At 40.7% G+C, this 24,423-nt stretch overlaps 1 long non-coding RNA gene across 4 annotated transcripts in view; it reads left to right on the top strand.

Annotated features, from left to right (window-relative positions):
* The first annotated feature begins 1,210 nt into the window (after nucleotides 1-1,210).
* The window catches only part of LOC124869644, a 115,236-nt gene continuing 92,023 nt past the window's right edge, over nucleotides 1,211-24,423 (top strand). For all 4 annotated transcript variants that reach the window (XR_007038633.1, XR_007038632.1, XR_007038631.1 and 1 more), the window contains exons 1-2: nucleotides 1,211-1,302; nucleotides 1,780-1,969. This is a non-coding gene — a long non-coding RNA (uncharacterized LOC124869644). The remainder of the gene's footprint in view (nucleotides 1,303-1,779; nucleotides 1,970-24,423) is intronic.

Raw genomic sequence — 24,423 nt, 5'->3', positions numbered from 1 at the left:
TAGGGTCTTTTGTTTAACATAATCAAACTGTGTTTGAATGACCTTTTCAAAACAGTATGCCAGAAGAGAGAATTTAGAAAATTTCAGATTTATAGTGCACTGAAGAGTATTGATACCCCTTACATTTTTTCACATTTGCTCACATTACGACCACGAACTACAGTATATTTTTGGAGTATGCAATCCCACAGAATGATTCTGCCACCACCAAATTTCACAATAGTGACAGGGTGATAGGCACTTTTTTCACCGCACATAGCGTCATGCATTTAGGCCAAAGAGTTTAACTATGCTCTCATTGACCAGCCTTCTTCCACTTGTTTGCTTTGTCCCCTCCAAGTCTTGTGGAACTTAAAATGAGACTTAGTTTGGATTTCCTTTCAATAAAGTCCATATTTGCAGTGCACATGACCAATAGTTGTCCTATCAACAAACTATTCCACTTGAGCAGCTCCTCCAAAGTTATTGTGGGCCTCCAAGCTGCTTCTCTGATTGATGCTTTCATTTGCCTCCTTGTTAGTTTAAGTGGATAACCATTGCTTGGTATGTTTGTGGTTGTGCTTTTAGATTTTCTGGTGGTGGATTAGACTGAGCTCTATGAAATGTTCAAACGTTGGAATATTGATTCATAACCTAACCCACCACTTTCTCTCTGACCTGTCTGCTGTGTTCATTGGTCTTCATGATGCTGTTTGTCCACTAATGTTCTCTAACGAACCTCCGATGGGTTCCGGAGATCAGCTGGATTTATTCTATGATTTAATTATACAGTATTTAATAATTATGGGATTTCTACAGGTAATTGGTATAAGCTAAAAGGAGGTCAAATACATATCCAGCCCTGTGTTAAATGGGCTACTTCACTGTACTATTAAAATAAATTCATTTAAAATTATTAAAGTGTTACAAACGTTGTATAATGGCTAAAAATAAGAATACATGTAAAAGATAACTGCAGTATATGCTTTAAAATGTTCTTCTTAAAAAAGGCAGTAAAAATGCATATATATTAAAATAAGTGAGTTTTAAAGAGAGATAGAAGTCAGTTTTACTTATGTTTATCAAATGTTACACAGGTTTGTTTAGGATGTGCGTCGCTGTAGAATGGTCAAGTCACAACCTATATAATGTTATGTGTCAATCTTCTTTTCCTGTGTTTTCATTGGGTATACCGTTTTGTTCTGACCAATCATCGCGGCAATAGAACGAGCGAATGAGGTGCGGAAGTGTGAAGATTAGAGAGTAGGCTCTGGTCGGTTCAGAGTTGGCAACAAGCAACGGACTTTAAAAATCATACAGAAGGTAAATGCCTTTTTATGTATGTTTTTTACTGCTTTAGAATGATGCTGTGCTCTAAGTAAACAGTGCTAAGGCCTCTCTCCCCTAACCTTTCTCTCGAAAACTCACTCATCTTGATGAGATAAGGGTCATATCCAACATATCTGTGAATTAACTGTTTGTATCTTCGCCTGGAAACTGGATCTAAATCCCTACAATACGGACTCTCTGCAACGGTTGCCTCCTTTGACATTTTACTTCCTGCCCTCCATCTGAAATCGCGCCCTCTTTCCGCGTCATCAAAATCACGTGACTAAAACCCGGCCATTGTCGCTTGCTTTAGCATGCTAGCGAAACATACCATGTATTGTTTTTTAATGTAGTAGCATCTCCTGTTACTGTGTACTAAATTAACAATTCCTCTTATTAGGCTCTCACAGTTTAGTAAGAGAGGTAAATGACTGAATGTATTGGGACTGATGGAGCTGTTAATCTATACAGTGGTCCAGCAGGAAACATTTGGACCCGCTGGAACATCAGAGCTTCACCATTTAGGCGGTTGCTGTCCACTGTGTGGCCTTGAGGGGGATTTTGGCCGTTGCTCATCAACTGCGAACTCATCTCGCCCCAGCTGCAGATTAAAGGAATCAGTATCCCTCCATCCCTGTCCAATCTGAACTCAGGAGGATTTGTGAGTACATGAATCTAACCAGTGAGCTTTTTAATTTATAACGGGAACTCAGGCCTGGAACATTTTAGTTTGATTTTAAAGGTTTCTTTTTTGGTTAAGTAATACCCAGGACTGTACGTTTTGGTTTAAAATTGTGTTTTAAATGAAAAACAAAATATAGAGTTAAATATTGTTAGAAACTATTGTAAAAATATCCTTTTTATTATTTTTAATTTACCTAAATTGTTATATTAACTAAAACTGAACTATAATCCTGTGCTTTATATTTCAGTTGTGTGTTTGACAAGTTGAAAATGAGCAAGAATTAATTCTTAGCAGATTGTTTAGTGTTTCATTAATTCTTGCTTAGTAGCGTCATTTAACTCTCAATGTGAAAATAAAAGATGATTCCTTCGATCTTCTCTTTAGCCTCTTCTGGGCATATTTATTGTAGGTAGCTCAGCTTGACACGTTGAACTCATACATGGTGCAAACAATAACCATCTACATCTGACTAAACTCAGCTATAATAATGACATTACATCCTGTATGGCAACTGTGTGTCTTTTCGGGGAAAAAAAACCAAGGAGTAAGAGCGCTACAACCAACAATACTTAACATAAGCCATAAATGAAAGTACCGGTTGGGTTGGAAGCGGCGCCACTAGTCACAGCATATAGTAACAGCATATTTTAATAACTAACATCTTCCAACTGTTTAATTGTTGGATGTGGGCATATTGTGTGTATGACCTTTATCGCAAGTTAGTATTAGGTAGCGTTAGCTTACTCTCACACGTCCTCTAGTCTGACACCGCTTCCTGGCTTTCCTCTCTCTCCTCTCTCTCCTCTACTTATTTGGAGTGCCACAGCCTTGTCTAGCTTTCTTTTTTCATCCTGAGTCTGTCAAAAGCAGCATTTCCTCCATTGTTGTTGTGTTTGTGTCACACACAAATCACATTACGTGACTTGTGTGTTGGGCCACCTTACTATTGACGATCATGCCCACATTGAGATGGTACTCAGTTGTAATGGAAAATGGCCAAACCGTGTAGAGCCAGCATTATATAGCTTCATGGAGTGCAACACAAATGCACACCACACTTTTAAGATTTTTGTTGTAAACAAAAGTTTGAAAACCATATATTTTCCTCCTGATTCTCAATTCAGAGCTACCTCGTGCTGATGTATCATGTAAAATCCCAAAAAAGTACATTAAAGTTTGTGGCTGAGACCCGTAAGGAGACTGTTGGCCTTTCAAATTTATATTACTGATCCTAAATGGCAGAAACTGTAAAGGTTCAGTGGTCTATTAGATACCACTGTTCTGATAAAACGTTCCTCTCTTGTTTTCACTTTTTGATGATCAAAATCACACAAAGGTTAGAGGAAAAATCTCTTCTGATAGACCTCACAAGAAACTGGAACACACAACATTTTTCCTACTTCAGACTCTTTTAAAAACAGCAAACTGAAATGAGACCCCTGCACAACATAACAATATAATGCCTCACTTGCCTCCTAAATGAAATTGGCTACGTTGGAAATCACATTGATTTTTTTTCTCGCTGTACTTGATTGTTCTGCAGTAAAATGAAATTTTCTGAGAAATGAAAGTGACGTGCTGTTGTGTTGGATTTTCTTGTCAAAGAACATTGACTGAGGCTTTAACAAATGACTCTAGATGGGTTTCCATTCTCCAGTGGTATTGAACTTTTTTTCATTTTTGTTTTTTTGTTTTAATTTAGTCACATTTTGTCAGCCTGGATTAGCCCTACACTAGAAGACGGGTTTCAATGCGGGTCTAACTCAAAAGCTGCTGGTTAGCAGCTTTTGTTTTAAGGCTGTTCGCCTCCCATACACCCACTGCTGATGGGCAACGTTTTATTTAATCCAACAGGACTTTCTTTGGTTGGGATCACAGCAGGCATTCTCTTGGAAGATTATAAAATTATCAGCATGTACCTTACGTTGTGATGTTGTAATGCAAGCCTCCCTCAAACATAATCCCTGATTCAAACTGTTGGGACCCACAGCCATGGATTTCAACATTAAACTCCGGTACGAACTCTTCTGGAACTTTTCAAAATAAAGTGCATTAACCTTCTTCCGGCACAGCCAGGAAACGGGATAACTGCGGACTTCCTGTGACGTCACTGCCCAAATAAAAGCACAGCTGTTGCTACATCTGCCCTCTTTCCACACGGCCTCTAGTGGGACCGGTCAGGGGAGGCCCAGCGCGCTGATGTCTCTTTGCTGGCAAACAGACATAAACTCCTCAAACTGGATCCAAGAGTGTCATACGATCATCGATCATATGCAAAGATAAGTACGAATGAAATACTGTCTGTGTATCAGGTATTTTCATTCATGAAAAGGGGTAATTAAGGTACAAGCATTGCTTGACTTTCTCTCCAAGCCCTGTAGGAGCAGACAGGACGGGCCGCCCAGCTACAGCTCCGGAGCTAACCCTTTTGTTCAGAGCGAACGCACCTTTGTAAATTTATTCCATATTTGTGCAGAGTTTTTGCTGTTCAATAATGTCAGAGCTCATCTCACACCTTTCTATTTTGTCCTAATACCATCGCCTTAATGGGCTGGCATTCACAGGACAACCCTTAACAGACCGAAATATTATTTGAAATAAAATAATATTAAATAATATTCTCAGATTCATAATTCCAACAAAACTAAATTTCTAACTAACAGTTTGATGACCGGCCAAGCATGACCAGCAAACAATTAGAAGTCATGGGAGCGGCTAAAATGTATCTCAGAGATAATGTTTGTGTTGATAAATATGGGCCACAGGCCTTACTTGTTGAAATGAATAATTATGGCTGCAACTAAAAAAATGTTGTCAGTTTGAGAAGGTAATTAGTCATTTTAGCTTGTAACAGCTACACAGTGTGCTGTATAGGAATTTCTACAGCTCTCCCCACAATAATTAGCACTCTTGTGAAAGAGGTGTACAAAAGCCTTAAAGCAGAAAAGTAGGTAACTTTTGTTAAAATGTATTTTTTACACATATGAGATAGATGATCTGTGAAAAAATCAAGCTCCTCTGGCTCCTCCCAGTGGTCCTACAACCATTTGCAGAAATACACCGCTCCTGGTCAGAAACAACCAATCAGAGTCAGGAGGAACGTCTTAGCAGTGTCAATCACGCTGGTGTAAGTGCTGTTCACACCCTCTCCCTGACAGCTCACACCGTCATTCAAGCTCAAGATTTCTAGAGAGCTGCAGCTGTGCTAAAGCATATCGTTGATGTTTCCTCCCTACTAGTAAATGTGCCATAGCTGTTTATCCGTCGTCAACAGTGGCCCTGCTTACTACTCTGCGTGTTCACTGCAGGCTCCATAGTGGGGGAGGAGCTGTGGAGAGAGGGCTGTAGCACAGCAGAGACGGGGAGGGACCTGTAAGGTGTGCTTGTTCCAATTTTCAGGCTAAGTCCACTGTTTTCTCAGAGTTCCGTACTGCATGTATTTCGGTATATTAAGGTAAATTGTTGTTATGTGACTTAAGGCCAATCTTTGCCATAAAAAAACAAATGTTGCAGTGTCCAGTAATGCCACCGGGGGTTAACTAAAGTGAGGCTGAATCAGAATACTATGTAGAGTGTTATTTTTCTGCACTTTCATATAGCTGTGTTTTCAAGCATACCTGAGCATTGGTTTTAAATAAATATCAAGTTATCAACAAAATCTAAAGACCTAATCTCGACCCAGATGAGGACAAAGAATCGTTATTGGATTACTACTAATAAAATGTTGCCTAAATTTTTAATCCATAACAATGAAGTCTGGTAAATATTTTGGACTGTGGGTGGATGGGAAGCTCCCTGTTAATATTTTTAACTGTTTGCCAGTACTGTATCTTGTCAGTTAGTGCTTTGATTGATGGTTTTGTTTATTGTGTTGAAGTAAAATGAAATGTTATAATTTTAGTAGTTTGCACCCTGATTAAAGTTAAGAGATCAGACTAGATGGTAATGAAAGCAGAATATGTTAGATGTTATGCTGGAAAGCGCAGTACTTCATGACTGAAAGTGAACAAAGTTTATCTCTGTAAACTCTGTCATTTTCAGACCTGTCTAACTGTCTTTGAGTTTCATATTGTTCTTCTCTCTTTTTCACACCCTAGTTTAGGGATCACTGTGACTGAATAAGAGTTTGTTGTTAGAGAAATGCATGTGTGTCATTCTGATTTCATGCTGATTCTGCTTACTGTCCCACTGTGAGTAGATGTCATTTCCTTATATAGAAGCTGCTCATTTGGGATAGAAGGAGGTCCCTGAGCTTGCCAAAAGCCTTAGGGGTGTATTTCCCATATTCATTTTTGATGGTCCTTCAAATGAGTTTTTAAACAAAACTTTTACAGCTGTAAGAAACCCATGTTGTTTTTTATTCCTTTTCACAACATAGCATACATTGCTTTGCAATAATGTTTCTGAACCTTTTTTTATTTTGTCAACAACCACAAATTTAAATGTATTATATTTGGGATATGTGATAGACCAACTGATGCATGGTTTTAAAACATTTTTTCTGTTACCTCTAAAGAAAATCCCATTCAACCAGTTACCTACAGAGGTCACCCAATTTGTAAAATAAGTCTACCTGTGTGTCATTAAATCTCAGTACAAATCCAGCTTTCCTGTGAAGGTCTCAAAGATTAGTTAGAGAACATTAGTGAACAAACGGTATGATGAAGATCGAGAAACAAAGCAGACAAAAGTTGTGGAGACTTTTAAAACATGGTTAAATTAATAAACAATATCAAACTTCTCTTTCAACACACACTGTTCAAACTGACATCTACCAAAATGTAGCATGAAATGGCTTTATGGTAAGAAGAAAGACGAAAGGAGTCTTGTTTGTAGTTGTGCTGCAAGCCAAAAAGGTGCTCTGGTCAGATGAGACCAAAGTTTATCTCTTTTGGCCCACATGCAAAACCCTTAGTGTGGTGGCAAGTTAACACAACACATTACCCTGAACACACTGTCCTCAGGGTGAAGCATGGTGGTGACGGCATAGTGCTGTGGTAGGCTGCTCTTCTTCAGTGGAGACAAAGAAGTTTGAGGGAAAGATGGATGGAGCAAAATACAGGGCAATCCTAGAGGAAAACCTGTTACATCCTGCAAAGACTTAAGCTGAGACAGACAAAATAAACCTAAATATACAGTCGCAGTGGAATGGTTTAGATCAAAGCATTTTCATGTGTTTGAATGGCCCCCTCAAAGTCCACATCTAAATCCAATTAAGAATATGTAGCAAGACTTGAAAGTTGCTTCTCACAGATGCTCTCCATCTAATCAGACTGATCTTGAGCCATTTGGCAAAGAAGAATGGACAGAAATTGCAGTACCTAGAGGTGGAAAGTTGTTAGAGACGTACCTCAAAATACCTGCCACTGTGTGTGCTGTCAAAAATTGCCCCACAAACTATTGTTTTCAACTTAAGTGATTTACTGCTTTGTGTTGGTCTATCACATAAAATCTCAATAAAACAAACTGGTGTTTGTGGTTGTAACGTGATCAAATGAAAAAACGTTCAAGTGGTAGGAATACTTCTGCAAAGCACTGATCTGGTGCTTCTTCGTTATGTACTCATTCTGCATTACGTCTCCTAACCGCTATTTTGTCACCTGCATCTCACTCCTTTGTTTTAATGTCCAGCTCTGGGTACCTCCCCTCCAGGAGCCCTAGGGGCTTCCGTGTAATGAGGACATTCTTACAGTTGGAAGGTTAATGGTAGACAGAGAGGTACCTGACAAATCCAAAACCTTGTGACTCTTCAGGCAATTTCACATAACATCTCGGTCTTTTTTTCTACTGGAAGCAGAGTCCATTCAGTGTGTGAATGAGTCAGGTAAATCCAATTCCAAAAGGCAATGGGATTTGAGATGGAGAGCAAATTGCACCAAGGTGATGCCGAACTGGTCAAGAGACCCTTGAGGAAAGAGAGGGAAAAAAAAGTCAGCTCGTTCCGACACAATAGAGGACATTGCTGTTATCTTTGCTGTTAGTCGTGTTTTTATAATTGATTTCCCCCTCCACCACAATAGCTGGGCAATAATGAAAAGTCTGTCATTCCTGTTCTTTTGTGTTGTGCGTTGATGAGGTCACTGGCTCAAGGTGGCCAAAGCTTTGAACTGTATGGTCTGCGCAGAGGGTCGTCAAAGAGTTGAGGACCGATAAGGAATCTAAATTCTGTGAATTGAGCCATGCAGTAAGTTTAAAACAGGCAAGAGTTTATCAAATCACGTTCATTAGATTATAGTCTAATCCCCATCCATGTGGGAGAAGTATCTGCTTTGGCTAATCTAAGAGGTTGATCAAGGATTTTTTAAAGGTCCTTGAAGCTAGCAGTTCAATGTGTGTGTTAACATGGTATTTGGGATGTTCTAATCACCACAATAGTCAGGATTGTGATCATGATCTTTGCACAGATAGAGCTCTGGAGGCTGGAGCAACTATGTTTGCGTTTGTCTGGTGTGTTGTGTTAATCGTGCTGCAACGCATGCAAGCTGACCTGAATTAAAAACATCGGCTAAACGTCTGAAACCCATTAGGTGATGCCCGGTATCATTAGCGGGGTTAAAAATGAAGCTGCTGCAGTATCATCGCTCTAACACCTGAATCAGTAGAATAATGATATGATGCAGCTTGACTCAGGAAGTAACGGGTCGTTAAAGATTTCATTGTTAACAGCATCGCAGTGTATGATTTTGATTAACTAAACTTGAAAATGGATTTTGACTATAAAAGGATGATTTAAGATGATTAGTGGGCTTTTAAAACTTGATAGGAAACCTCAATAAAGGTATTTTATTTTGGTTTATATTGGCCACAAGTTGGCCACTATAAAGAAATAACATCTAAAAAAGTTAGGCAGCCGGTGGGAAATTATGGCTCACGGCATTCAAATTCTGGCTTTATGTTTTGTCAGCCTGATTTTTTTATTTTTAAACCATTACTTGGTAGATTGCCTTCATTACCCCGTTGAGTCATTTATTTCTGAGTCAGTTTCAAGTTTCAGCCTTGTATTATTTTTACAAGTCTTAGATGTGAAACCTGTACCACTGCTGGTCTTGTCCAGGGTCCAGGGATCTTTTTTTTTTTTTTTTTTTTTAAATAGACTGGACCAAACAAAGTCTTGCTGCTGCAATGGATTGTTTGGTGTTTGGATCTTACTTTGGTTTTCAAATGTAGTTTTGCGTCTGTACCTCTTCACTACTCTACGCAGCCCCACAAGACATTTTCAGGCTCTTTCATCTTCAGATTCAGGGTCTAGCTTTGTTTTTCTTCTACTTCTTTTGTGCTGCTCCTACGTTACATCTTCTCTTCCTGCTTTTGTTACACTGGGCTGGCATGCATTCGGACTGCAGGCAAACTGCTCCAGGGTCCAGATAAACCATACCTTTAAAGACTAGCTGTTGTAACTGTGCCAGGGTGCTGTTCTCTGGTACGTTTCAGGGTCCAGGAAGGGTTCACACTGGTGTGATCCGCCCCAGAAATCAGACACTGGTACGGCACAAAACGTTCCAAAGGTTTGGTGTGACAGCATTGTAAGAGTTAAGTGAAAACCTGTAGTTTTGCTCTAACCTTTAAAACCCTTTTAATCCTTCAGGGATTTAAATTTATTTTAGAGTGTTTTGGAGAAAAAATATTATGCCCCATCTTACTACAGTTCAAGGGCATGGGAAGCTAGCGCAGTCTGCCAGTTGGTAATTATTATTATTTGTTTGAATGTCGCAGATCTTCAAACTAATTAGTAATTGAGTTACTACAAAAGCAGTTTTCAAATGATGATTTCATTTATTTAAGAGGAAAAACTATCCAAACAAACTTGAGCTTATGTGAAAAGCTAATTAACCCCTAAACCTAAAGCCTGGTTGTACAACTCTTAGTGGCAACAGCTGCCATCAAGCATTTGCATTACCTGGCAATCAGTCTTTCACTTCGCTGTGGAGGAACTTTGGCCCACTCTTCTTTGCTGAATAGTTTTGTGTAGCTGCATTGAAGAGTGCTCAACTATAAGCTGTGTTTTTATAGTGGTACCTCCACCATAAAACCATTCTAGAATTGCGCCGCTCAAGGTGGCAGCAGGTTGGAGTAGCTCTGTTACTTTTTATCCTGATTTATTCTTTTTTGGGAGCTATTCCTCTTGTGGTGGATACAGTTGATTTTTTTTGGACGACTGTCCACTCTATATTATCAAAGTTCTATCCTGTGGAACCAACTCCCAATTTTAGTGTGTGACGCAGACACCCTGTCTACTTTTAAGGCTAGGCTTAAAACTTTCCTTTTTGATAAAGCTTATAGTTAGAGTGGCTTAGGTTATCCTGAGCTCTCTCTGTAGTTATGCTGCTGTAAGATTAGGCTGCTGGAGGACATAATGACCACTTTCTAGAATTCTAGAATTGCGCCGCTCAAGGTGGCAACAGGTTGGAGTAGCTCTGTTGCTTTTGATTCTGATTTATTCTTTTTTGGGAACTCTTCCTCTTGTGGTGGATACAGTTGATTTTCTTTGGATGACTGTCCACTCCAGTGTCGGATGCTGTGCAGCTTGGAGGATTTTTCCTAATACTTTCTATTTTTGGACATTTGTTATGATGCATTGCCATGGAAACGGGGTTGTTTCTTACAACCGGGAGCAGCTGATTAATATCTCAAAAGCTCAAATAATACTTCAGCTACAACCCCAAATCTCTGATGAGTTGAAAAGGAGACGCTGTGGATGCAGAGCAGGAGCTAAGAGAAGAGAGAGAAGGAGGAAGTTCAAACCATCTCTTCCGTCGATTTTGATGGGCAATGTGAGATCGTTGGGAAACAAGTTGGATGAACTCCGAGCCCTACAAAGGACCCAGCCAGAATACCGGGCATGCAGTATCATGTGTTTTACTGAGACATGGCTGCAGGATCATATCCCCGACTCCAGCTCTCTGCCGGGCTTTTTAACCATACGAGCAGACAGAGATTTAAAGAGGAGCGGCAAATGTAAAGGAGGTGGACTGGCAGTACTTGTGAACAACAGATGGTGTAATCCAGGACATGTTACTGTGAAGTGTCATCTCTGCAGTCCAGATATTGAACTGTTGGCAGTAAGTTTTCGTCCATATTATTTACCCAGAGAGTTCACCAGTGTTATTTTGGCAACAGTTTACGTTCCACCTTCCGCTGTTGCTAACACTGCATGTGATGCCATCAGCTCAGTTGTTGCTGAGCTACAGACACAAAACCCCAATGCTTTTGTGGCAATTTCTGGTGATTTTAACCATGCTTCACTCTCTGCTACACTTCCAACGTTTCAACAATTTGTCAGCTGCTCTACCAGATAAAACAAAACATTGGATTTGTTTTATGCAAATGTCAAGGACTCATACATCTCTACAGCAAGACCTCCTCTAGGCAAATCAGATCACAATCTTGTTTTTCTCTGCTCGAAATATAAGCCCCTTGTTCAGAGGCAACCTGTAATAAAGAGGACTGTGAGAAAATGGTCACAAGAAGCTGAAGAAGCTCTGCAAGGTTGCTTTGAGGCTACAGACTGGGACGCACTGTGCCTGCCACATGGAGAAGACATCAATGCCATGACTGAGTGTGTAACCGACTATATAAACTTCTGTGTGGATAACATCATCCCCACCAGAACCGTGAGATGCTTCGCCAATAACAAACCTTGGATCACCAGTGACCTGAAGGACCTGCTTAACAAGAAAAAAAGAACCTTCAGAGAGGGAGACAGAGAATTATGGAGGATTATACAGAAGCAACTTAAAGTAAAGATAAGAGACAGCAAGGAGGTGTACAAGAAGAAGCTGGAGAGCAAGCTCGGAGCAAACCAATATCAGAGATGTGTGGACAGGGATGAAGAAGATCACAGGCTTCAAGCAGAAGGATGATCAGACCGATCGAGGTCTGGACAGAGCCAATGAACTGAACACATTCTTCAATAGGATCAGTTCAGAAACAAGCTTCGCATCCTCCTCTTCTGCTCACAGCCAAACAGACATTCCACCATCCTTTGACCCACAGCTGTCAAGTAACACCTCACATTTTTTTATCTTCCACCTCAGCCCTAGACCCTTCTGCTTCTACATGTTTGCCTTCAACCATATCAGAAGATGTTGATGCTTCCTTTGATTCCCCCTTCCACTTGTGTGTCTCAAGAAGTCAAGTGAAGATGCAACTGGAGAGACTGAATCGGAATAAGGCTGCAGGTCCAGATCATGTCAGCCCTAGAGTCCTGAAGGCCTGTGCAGAGCAGCTCTGTGGGATTCTGCAGCACCTCTTCAACCTTAGCCTGGCCCAGAAGAAGGTTCCGGTGTCGTGGAAGACCTCCTGTTTTGTTCCGGTACCAAAGAAAACTCAGCCATCAGTCCTCAATGACTATAGACCTGTTGCCCTGACATCTCACATCATGAAGGTCCTAGAGAGACTCCTGTTGGCCCACCTGAGTAAGCAAACAGTAAACCATCAGGACCCCCTTCAGTTTGCTTATCGCTGTGAAGTTGGAGTTGAAGATGCCATCATACACCTGCTTCAACAAACCCACTGTCATCTGGACAACGTCAGCAGCACTGTGAGGATCATGTTCTTTGATTTCTCCAGTGCATTTAATACAATCCAACCTGATTTGCTTTGTCAGAAACTCCTGAAGACTCAGGTGGAGGCCTCAACAATCTCCTGGATCAAAGACTACCTGACAAACAGACCACAGTTTGTGAGACTGAAGGGTTGTGAGTCTAACCAGGTAGTCAGCAGCACAGGAGCACCACAGGGGACTGTACTCTCATCATTCCTTTTCACTCTGTACACCTCAGACTTCCAGTACAAGACAGACTCCTGTCATCTGCAGAAATACTCGGATGATTCTGCAGTCGTGGGGTGGATCAGAGATGGTCAAGAAGCTGAGTACAGGAAGGTGGTGGACCGCTTTGTGGCATGGTGTGGAAACAATTATCTCATTTTGAACGTGACTAAAACAAAGGAGATGATTGTAGATTTTAAGAGAAACAGGAATAAGTCAAAAACTATTTCTATCATGGGAGAAGAAGTGGAGGTGGTGGAGGAGTATAAATACCTCGGTGTTCACCTGGACAACAGACTAGAGTGGAGATGCAACTGTGAAGCCATCTACAAGAAGGGACAGAGCAGACTGTACTTCTTGAGGAAGCTTAGGTCCTTTGGTGTTTGCAGCAAGATGCTGCATATCTTCTATAAATCTGTTGTGAAGAGTGTGATCTCTTCTGCCATCATCTGCTGGGGAAGCAGCATCAGAGCCAGGGACTTAAAAAAGCTCAACAAGCTGATAAAAAAAGGCTGGCTATGTTCTGGGGACTCCTCTGGAGATCATTGTGGAAAGACGGATTCTTCATAAAATGAAGAACATTATTGAGAACCCTGAGCATCCTCTTCATCAGACTGTCCTACAGCAACAGAGTGTCTTCAGTCAGAGGCTTCTTCAGATCTGCTGTTAGACGGAGCGCTACAGGAGATCCTTCCTGCCCACAGCCATCAGGATCTACAACGGCTCTTTGAGGAAACCTTCATAATGAGCTACAACAACATTTAATTTCCCTTTGGGATTAATAAAGTATTTTTGAATTTGAATTGAATTGAATTGAATTAAATATGAATTGAATTTAGGTCTGGGCTTTGACTAGGCCACTAAAAAGCCTTAACTTTGTTTTTCATTTTAATTTATATATGTTTTAGCCATTTTTTGTAGCCATTTAGAGGTGGACTTACGTCTATGCTTTACATCATTGTTTTTCTGTATAATTCGAGTGTGCTTAGGATTAAAATCACAAACCGATGGTTGTACATCCTTCTGTAAGATTTTCTGCTAGAGAGCAGAATTCAGGTCTTCATTAGGGATGGGAAATCGCCCTATTTTCTTATCGTAAGATCGAGGTCACTGGCTATCGCCGATATACGATCCAATCGGCTGATGGGGCGGGCACAATTAGGTAATCAAAAAATAAATAAATCTTGGTGCTGAAAACATGGCAGAGTCAAACAGCAATTTGGTGCCCGAAAAGAATGCTAAGTCGGTTATTTGGGCATATTTTAAGTTCTATCCAAATGCTGACGGTGAGCCTCAAGACCTAACACAGCCTATTTGCACTTTATGCAAATTGTGTGTGCCTGTGAAGGATAGGCAAACCACAAATTTATTCGCGCACATTCGAGTCCATCACCCCGCCGAGGCCGCAAAACTGCCTCCAACCAGCAGCGCTGCAGGTGCTTCTGGGGGACAGCCACGGGGCAGCCCACAATATCAGCAGCTTTTGCTAAATCAACTAAATACAAGCCAGGCAGTGAAAGATGGGCCAAGTGTACAACAGCTGTTGCAAGATTTCTGGCGAAGGAGTGCGTCCCATTTCAGTAGGCGTCATATTTGAAGTGATTTTATTTTGTGTTGGTAGCGTTCATATTTTCTAAAAAATTCTACCGTTTAACTATAAGCTTTTTTGTTTGTACACATTATTTATTAAAGCCTGTTTATTTCACACTGTAACTCTCGATTTGTAATAAAGTTTCTTGTTCAAATGTATGCGTGTCATGGTTTATTTGTTTTGTGACTAAACATGATAATACAGCACTATTGACACCACTTGTGGCGCACAGAGTATAGAGCTAGAAGATGACGAGAGGAGAGACGTGAAGAGGAGCCGCGTTGGGGCTTACTCCGAGAAAAGTGAAAAGAAAAAAGAGAGACGCAACACTGTATATTAATTATTTTATTCCCTCTATTGCACAGATCACGGTGATGATGATTAAAACGTTTAAATTACAGAGAAGCGCGCATATAAAATTTATTTTACATTCCCAGCATGGTATTAAATTAAATAATAAAGATCTCCCTTTGAAAAAATAAATCATGATCCAACCCTTCAATCGCCGATAAGACGATCCAATCGATAATCACGCCTCCCTAGTCTTCATAGTTTATGGCAAGTCGTCTGGTTCTGCGTGAGACCATCAAACCATCACCACCATGTTTAACTGTAGGTGAGACTTTTCTTTGCTGTGTCAGTTTCACGGCAGACATAATTGGACGCCCCCCTTCCAAATTCATGTTCTTTTCAGTCAGTGATGTTTTATTGCCTTGGAACTCTGAGACTCTGATGCATGCAGTTTATGCCCAGTCTCTTTCTTCTTGTTAAACCGACATTAACTAAGACAAATGAGGCCTGCAGTATTTTAAATGTTGTTCTGGTTTCTTTTGTAACCTGCAACAATCTGCTCTTGGGGTAATTTTGGTAGGCCGGCCACTCCTGGAAAGGTTTACCACTGTTCCATATTTTCTCCATACAGGTACATGTAAAAAAAATTATAATATTGTGAAAAGGTTTAATATTTTTTGTCACTCATTTTAGAACATTAAACTCTTATAGTAAATACATTTATGAATCATAGAGTGAAACATTTCAAGCCTTTATTTATTGTAATTCTGATTATTATGGCCCCTATGTGTTCCCCACCTCCCACCCATAGACTGCTGGAGATAGACACCAGCTTCCCCGTGATCCACTATGGAAGAAGCAGTACAAAATGACTGACTGACTATCAATCATTATGGCTTACAGAGAATGAAAACCTAAAATTCAGTGTCTCAAAAAATTTAAATACTACATAAGATCAATATAAATGGCAGGTTTCTGAAACTATGTCCATTTCTATGCACACTTTGCTTTGTTGACGCTCCTTTTGCATAAATAGTGTGACAGTGCAGCGTGGCATGGAGGGGATCAGCCTGTGGTTCTGCTGAGGTGTAATGGAAGCCCAGGTTGCTTTGATAGCAGCCTTCAGGTCATCTGCATTGTTGGGTCTAGTGTATCTCATCTTCCTCTTCACATTACTCCATAGGTTCTCTAAGGGGTTCAGGTCAGACCACTTTACTGGCCAATCAAGCACAGTAATACCACGGTCACTGAACCAGCTTTTGGTACCTTTGGCAGTGTGGACAGGTGTCAAGTCCTGCTGGAATGTGAATATTAATATTTAAATATGATGCGTCCTGTTGGAATGGGAATATTAATATTTAAATATGAGGCCTTATAAAAACTCTTTAGTTTAGTTTAACTTTGTGGTAATGGGGACAGACAAAAATAAGCTTTAAAACTCAGTTTTAAAAATGAGGGATTTCTTAGCAACTGAAGTAATGATTTTAAGTTAAAATTCAGTAGAAGTTTTTTAGTTTCTAATAAGTTATTTAACTACATTATGTTTCAGATGTTTATTTTGTGCTAAAACAGGCCAATGAATATGAAAACCTTCCAGAGTTGCAGTTATATTAGCAAAATGAATTTTTCATTCAGTCATGGAAAACAAAATCCAGGCACAATGTTTTCTTTAAAATGTGCTGGCATCTGCAATCTAGTAGCAAGTGCAGTCAATTCTTGGATTTGTGAGTGATTAAAACATTCTGCACAGTTGCAGTTTACAGAGATTTTGTTTAAGCCCAGGCAAAATCAACGACTAAGCAACATATTATGCCATTTGTTTGAGTCAGAGGGAAATTTCAATACCAAAACATCTAAGGGCAGAAAAAACACAGTGGCATTGCTCTGCACCTGTGTTATCTCACTTCATGTTGACCTCCGGAGCTTCAAATCTGTAACATGTCACTGTGATTATCAGTGGAGCGCAATGATTATGGCAGAACCAATACAGCATGACACATTTGTGCTGCACACTTTTCCATCAGGTGAACTGATCGCACACTGGGATATCTGCAATACTTGTAGATGAAAAACCTTCCCTTCTGCCTTGCTGGATCCACTCATGACATAAAATCACCACACAGATGAAAGAAAAGATCAAGTCTAGATTTGATGAAAATGTCTACTGTTGGAGGTTTTTAATCAGCAGTCAGGCCTGTGCCTCGTAAGAGAAAGCTTGGGATGCAGGGGAAAGACAGGCTTTCCTTGAGGTTTATATCTCTCTCTTCCCTTAATCTCTCCACGTAATCACTCTATCCGGCGCGCAACAGCACATCCAACAACACTCTACATGAAAAACGAGGAAGTAAAATCACCACGACAGCTTGCAGCTTACTTGTGTGCACAGACGCACTATACACCCGGGTAAGCATGAACATTCACATATTCATCTCTGTCTCAGTATGGCTCCCATCCTTGTTGTAAACCAATACAAACTCTTAGAACACAAATGTTGCTGAGAAAATGAGCAAACCACGGTTTGTTGACCGGCTGGTGAGGTTCATTTAAATTCTGTTGCACATAATGACACTGTTGCTGACGACTGCTGTTTTAGCTCAATGTTCAGGAACGCTTCTCTTCCTTCAGCATCACACCCACTGCTTTAAGAAGGTCACTTCATTGCTACTTACTTCTGGTTTTTTCTTTGGATACAAAGTACTGCTGTGCTGAAGTTTTGATTGACTTTTAAAAAGCATTTCATGCTGTAGACCATGAAATCTTTTGTCACAGGCTTTCAGAAATTGGCCTTTCAGAACAAGCAATCCCTTGGTTTTCAAAGTATCTTTATGGTGGGACACAGTTTTCTTTCCTTCTTGTTATCTGAATTTGGTCACAAAAGATGTTCCTCAAGGCTGTGTACTGAGGCCAACACAATTTTGTTTTAATTAATCCATCTGTTTTGCACACCTACTTAATCCTTTCATTGTAGCTGCTGCCTGTGTCCTTGGTTCAACTGCCAAAGAGAAAGGGTACCACCTAGGTTGGTCCTTAGTCCATCCCGGGGGGGGGCGGACAAAACGTATCTGAACCATTATGCATTAAGGTAAAAGTTATATTAATTAACTACATTACTGTCATTCAAATGTAACATATGTCCAAGTTCCTTGGAGCCCAAAGAAAGCATGCCCGAGAGGTACATTGGTTGACCCAGCCGAAGCAAGATGGACCGGAATGGAACAGAAAACTGGAGTTGTTCCATAATTTGACGGAGAACAACGGTGACGTTCGGGGTAGCCACGGAGAATGTGGAACCGTTCTCATTAATTAACCACAGAGTTGCTCCGTTGGTCAAAACGAAACAGAGCAGGAACGGAAGATGTGGAATCCTTCCTCCTCCCTCTACACACAACTAGCAGCTTCGCACGCAGGAAGGGGCTGGCGGTGTTGGTTTTTCTAAATAAAGTAAATTTTAAGGTTACATTATATTTAAATTTCAAACTCTCTGATTATGTTTAGTATAAATGCGTAAATAAAAATTAACAAGGCATATACAGTGGTTGGACAATGAAACTGAAACACCTGTCATTTTAGTGTGGGAGGTTTCATGGCTAAATTGGACCAGCCTGGTAGCCAGTCTTCATTGATTGCACATTGCACCAGTAAGAGCAGAGTGTGAAGGTTCAATTAGCACGGTAAGAGCACAGTTTTGCTCAAAATATTGAAATGCACACAACATTATGGGTGACATACCAGAGTTCAAAAGAGGACAAATTGTTGGTGCACTTGCTGGCGCATCTGTGTCCAAGACAGCAAGTCTTTGTGATGTATCAAGAGCCACGGTATCCAGGGTAATGCCAGCATACCACCAAGAAGGACGAACCACATCCAACAGTATTCCAACAGTAGAACCATTCTTGAGGACCATGTGCATCCAATGGTTCAAACATTGTATCCTGAAGGCGGTGCCGTGTATCAGGATGACAATGCACCAATACACACAGCAAGACTGGTGAAAGATTGGTTTGATGAACATGAAAGTGAAGTTGAACATCTCCCATGGCCTGCACAGTCACCAGATCTAAATATTATTGAGCCACTCTGGGGTGTTTTGGAGGAGCGAGTCAGGAAACGTTTTCCTCCACCAGTATCACGTAGTGACCTGGCCACTATCCTGCAAGAAGAATGGCTTAAAATTCCTCTGACCACTGTGCAGGACTTGTATATGTCATTCCCAAGACGAATTGACGCTGTATTGGCCGCAAAAGGAGGCCCTACACCATACTAATAAATTATTGTGGTCTAAAACCAGGTGTTTCAGTTTCATTGCTCAACCCCTGCGTGTGTGTGTGTGTGCGTGTGTATATATATATATATATATATATATATATATATATATGTGTGTATTTAAAAAAAAAAAAAACTTTATTCTGAATATGTTGCGGCTTTTGTTTTGCCGTGGCGGTGGAACCCTTGCTTTGTACTTTGGACCTTCTTGCTGCAAGTCAACTGTGCTAACAACTGTACCACCATGCGACACTGCCTTAAAACACAAATCACACCGTTGTGTGTCTGCCTTTCATTTCTATTGCAGAGACATTTTCCAACTTGCTATCCAATTGAAAAAAGATACCGGCATCGCGTTTCATCTTATTTCACACTTTGGCATTTTGACAAATTTCACCAGATGTGTGCCGTAGCTTACACTCGTCATTTATACTGCATTTCTGCCCCACTGCTACAGAATTGACAACTGCAGGTCAAAAATGCAGCAATGACCCAGTAATAACATAACTTGATCTTACCCCAGGCTATGCTGTCTGTCCAGCTAAAGATTCATGAACCTTCAGTTAGGTAAATGCTTAAAATTGATCGTGAAACTGACTGCTCATAAAGTATTAAAATTGAATTCTAACAGGTCACTTTATCCTTAAATACATGTAGTACATGGGACCCATTCCATTTATTCAAAATCCTAACAGTTATTTATTTACTTACTATGCTGTGTCGTTAATTATGTTGTAATTTATGCCTCAAATCTGAACATCCTTATTATTTAGAATGGAGAACACATTTTTTAAACGTGGTATAGAAAATGGTTTCTCAACATTATTAAACATTCTGCAGCTCAGAGTGAGGAGAAGAACACTCTACAAACGTTATTTAGTGCAAAATGTAGTGAATGAGTGGACAAAGTGTAGACAGGAATCAACAGGTGTCAACAGAGTCATTACAAAGACAAAATAGCAGAAGTTCAACATCAATAGATTGCATTTCCTTCTATTATTTTTCTATTTATATTTCTGACAAGTAAAATGTTACATTTGATCATTTTTTTAGAATAAAATAAATCAGCCATTAACAGTTTTTTGGATGGTAAATTAAATGTTAAACCATTAAAAGATGAATTGTTCATATGGTAATTCACGCCTAAGTACAAACAGTACAGGTTTGGATTCCTAACCTTCAAGTAATGCAGGTTAGAGGTTAACTAGATGTCTTGAATTTGAAATTATGACTTATTTGGTGCCAAATACTTCAATTCAGTTTATTTATAATTTGCCAATTTTGTACACGTCGTCTCAAGGCACTTTACAAAGTCCGTTTATTTGAATCATACAGATTTCAAGTCAGGTACATACATGGTCTTAACTATCAAACAGTGTAGTCAAATTCAGGGTATTATTTAAATTGGTGAAAAACGTTTTCCATCTAGGAGAGAAAATCAGCTAAGCAGATAAACTCTGAACCAGTTTTCAAGTCTAGAGTATGAAAGGGAGCATATACAGTTAGTCATAGTAAACGCTCAGCCAGTAGCTTTGTCTAGAAGAGAGACAGGGTTAACACTGAAAGACAGGGCCAGGTGTATCATCTGTAGAAGGAGAACATTACGTTGTTGTCAGCAGCAGCTTAGCTGATGCCCCCCTCCAGTAATGTGCCACTGCTAAATTCAGATCCAGAGAGAAAATAAAGTGAAAAGCTGAAATAACATCAAATAACACAAAATTGTAGAGTAGTATGAGTATGTAGCCAAGAGAGTGAAAATTCAATTCAATTCAAAAATACGTTATTAATCCCAAAGGGAAATTAAATGTTGTTATAGCTCATATTATGAAGGTTTCCTCAAAGAGCCGTTGTAGATGCTAATGGCTGTGGGCAGGAAGGATCTCCTGTAGCGCTCTGTCTTACAGCAGATCTGAAGAAGCCTCTGACTGAAGACACTCTGTTGTTGTAGGACAGTCTCATGAAGAGGATGCTCATGGTTCTCCATAATGTCCTTCATTTTATGAAGAATCCGTATTTCCACAATGATCTCCAGAGGTTCCAGAGGAGTCCCCAGAACAGAGCCAGCCTTTTTTATCAGCTTGTTGAGCTTTTTTAAGTCCCTGGCTCTGATGCTGCTTCCCCAGCAGATGATGGTAGAAGAGATCACACTCTCCACAACAGACTTATAGAAGATATGCAGCATCTTGCTGGAAACACCAAAGGATCTAAGCTTCCTCAAGAAGTACAGTCTGCTCTGTCCCTTCTTGTAGATGGCTTCACAGTTGCATCTCCACTCTAGTCTGTTGTCCAGGTGAACAATGAGGTATTTATACTCCTGCACCACCTTCACTTCTTCTCCCGTGTTAGAAACAGTTTTTGACTTACGTGTTTCTCTTAAAATCTACAATCATCTCCTTTGTTTTAGTCACGTTCAAAATGAGATGATTGTTTCCACACCATGCCACAAAGCGGTCCACCACCTTCCTGTACTCAGCTTCTTGTCCATCTCCGATCCACCTCACAACTGCAGAATCATCCGAGTATTTCTGCAGATGACAGGAGTCTGTCTTGTACTGGAAGTCTGAGGTGTACAGAGTGAAAAGGAATGGTGAGAGTACAGTCCCCTGTGGTGCTCCTGTGCTGCTGACTACCTGGTTAGACTCACAACCCTTCAGTCTCACAAACTGTTTGTCAGGTAGTCTGTGATCCAGGAGATTGTTGAGGCCTCCACCTGAGTCTTCTGGAGTTTCTGACAGAGCAAATCAGGTTGGATTGTATTAAATGCACTGGAGAAATCAAAGAACATGATCCTCACAGTGCTGCTGACGTTGTCCAGATGACAGTGGGTTTGTTGAAGCAGGTGTATGATGGCATCTTCAACTCCAACTCCACAGTGATAAGCAAACTGAAGGGGGTCCTGATGGTTTACTGTTTGCTTACTCAGGTGGGCCAACAGGAGTCTCTCTAGGACCTTCATGATGTGAGATGTCAGGGCAATAGGTCTATAGTCATTGAGGACTGATGGCTGAGTTTTCTTTGGTACCGGAACAAGACAGGATGTCTTCCACAACACCGGAACCTTCTTTTGGGCCAGGCTAAGGTTGAAGAGGTGCTGCAGAATCCCACAGAGCTGCTCTGCACAGGCCTTCAGGACTCTAGGGCTGACATGATCTGGACCTGCAGCCTTATTCCGATTCAGTCTCTCCAGTTGCATCCTCACTTGACTTCTTGAGACACACAGGTGGAAGGGGGAAGCAAAGGAAGCATCAGCATCTTCTGATATGGTTGAAGGCAAACATGTAGAAGCAGAAGGGTCTAGGGCTGAGGTGGAAGATAAAAAATGTGAGGTGTTACTGGACAGCTGTGGGTCCTGTGGGTCAAAGGAAGATGGAATGTCTGTTTGGCTGTGAGCAGGAGAGGAGGATGCGAAGCTTGTTTCTGAACTGAACCTATTGAAGAATGTGTTCAGTTCATTGGCTCTGTCCAGACCTCCATCTTCTTCATCCCTGTCCACACTTCTCTGATATTGTTTTGCTGGAGCTTGCTCCCCAGCTTCTTCTTGTACACCTCCTTGCTGTCTCTTATCTTGACTTTAAGTTGCTTCTGTATAATCCTCAATAATTCTCTGTCTCCCTCTCTGAAGGCTCTTTTTTTCTTGTTAAGCAGGTCCTTCAGGTCACTGGCGATCCAAGGTTTGTTATTGGGGAAGCATCTCACGGTTCTGGTGGGGATGATGTTATCCACACAGAAGTTTATATAGTCGGTTACACACTCAGTCATGGCATTGATGTCCTCTCCATGTGGCTGGCACAGTGCGTCCCAGTCTGTAGCCTCAAAGCAACCTTGCAGAGCTTCTTCAGCTTCTTGTGACCATTTTCTCACAGTCCTCTTTATTACAGGTTGCCTCTGAACAAGGGGCTTATATTTCGAGCAGAGAAAAACAAGATTGTGATCTGATTTGCCTAGAGGAGGTCTTGCTGTAGAGATGTATGAGTCCTTGACATTTGCATAAAACAAATCCAATGTTTTGTTTTCTCTGGTAGAGCAGCTGAGAAATTGTTGAAACGTTGGAAGTGTAGCAGAGAGTGAAGCATGGTTAAAATCACCAGAAATTGCCACAAAAGCATTGGGGTTTTGTGTCTGTAGCTCAGCAACAACTGAGCTGATGGCATCACATGCAGTGTTAGCAACAGCGGAAGGTGGAACGTAAACTGTTGCCAAAATAACACTGGTGAACTCTCTGGGTAAATAATATGGACGAAAACGTACTGCCAACAGTTCAATATCTGGACTGCAGAGATGACACTTCACAGTAACATGTCCTGGATTACACCATCTGTTGTTCACAAGTACTGCCAGTCCACCTCCTTTACATTTGCCGCTCCTCTTTAAATCTCTGTCTGCTCGTATGGTTAAAAAGCCCGGCAGAGAGACGCTGGAGTCGGGGATATGATCCTGCAGCCATGTCTCAGTACTATGGCTGGGTCCTTTGTAGGGCTCGGAGTTCATCCAACTTGTTTCCCAACGATCTCACATTGCCCATCAAAATCGACGGAAGAGATGGTTTGAACTTCCTCCTTCTCTCTCTTCTCTTAGCTCCTGCTCTGCATCCACGGCGTCTCCTTTTCAACTCATCAGGGATTTGGGGTTGTAGCTGAAGTATTATTTGAGCTTTTGAGATATTAATCAGCTGCTCCCGGTTGTAAGAAACAACCCTGTTTCCATGGCAATGCATCATAACAAATGTCCAAAAATAGAAAGTATTAGGAAAAATCCTCCAAGCTGCACAGCATCCGACACTGGAGTGGACAGTCATCCAAAAAAAATCAACTGTATCCAACACAAGAGGAAGAGTTCCCAAAAAAGAATAAATCAGAATCAAAAGCAACAGAGCTACTCCAACCTGCTGCCACCTTGAGCGGCACAATTCTAGAAAGTGGTCATTATGTCCTCCAGCAGCCTAATCTTACAGCAGCATAACTACAGAGAGAGCTCAGGATAACCTAAGCCACTCTAACTATAAGCTTTATCAAAAAGGAAAGTTTTAAGCCTAGCCTTAAAAGTAGACAGGGTGTCTGCCTCACACACTAAAATTGGGAGTTGGTTCCACAAGATAGAACTTTGATAACAAAAGGAACTGTCTCCCATTCTACATCTAGAGACTCTAGGAAACCAAACAATAAACCTGCAGTGTGGGAACGAAGTGCTCTGTTAAGAATATATGGAACAATCAGATCTCTGATGTATGATGGAGCTAGATCATTAAGGGCTTTATATGTGAGGAGGAGAATTTTTAATTCTATTCTGGATTTAACAGGAAGCCAATGAAGGGAAGCTAAAATAGGAGAAATATGATCTCACTTGACTTGTGAACTTATGAAAAATTACTTGTGACCATCTCTGAATACAGAACAGGTATATTTTCATTTACAAATCGAAAATGGGTTATTACCACTATACTATACACTTACTACCTACCTAGCTTTTATATGTCACCTGTCACTTCTCTGTCATTGTTTTAATACTAGCATCTAATGC

This window comes from Girardinichthys multiradiatus, chromosome 6, assembly GCF_021462225.1.
Source record: "Girardinichthys multiradiatus isolate DD_20200921_A chromosome 6, DD_fGirMul_XY1, whole genome shotgun sequence".
Lineage (NCBI taxonomy): Eukaryota > Metazoa > Chordata > Actinopteri > Cyprinodontiformes > Goodeidae > Girardinichthys > Girardinichthys multiradiatus.
Note: the sequence above shows the minus strand (reverse complement) of the source record. Positions and strands in the feature narration are given on the sequence as shown.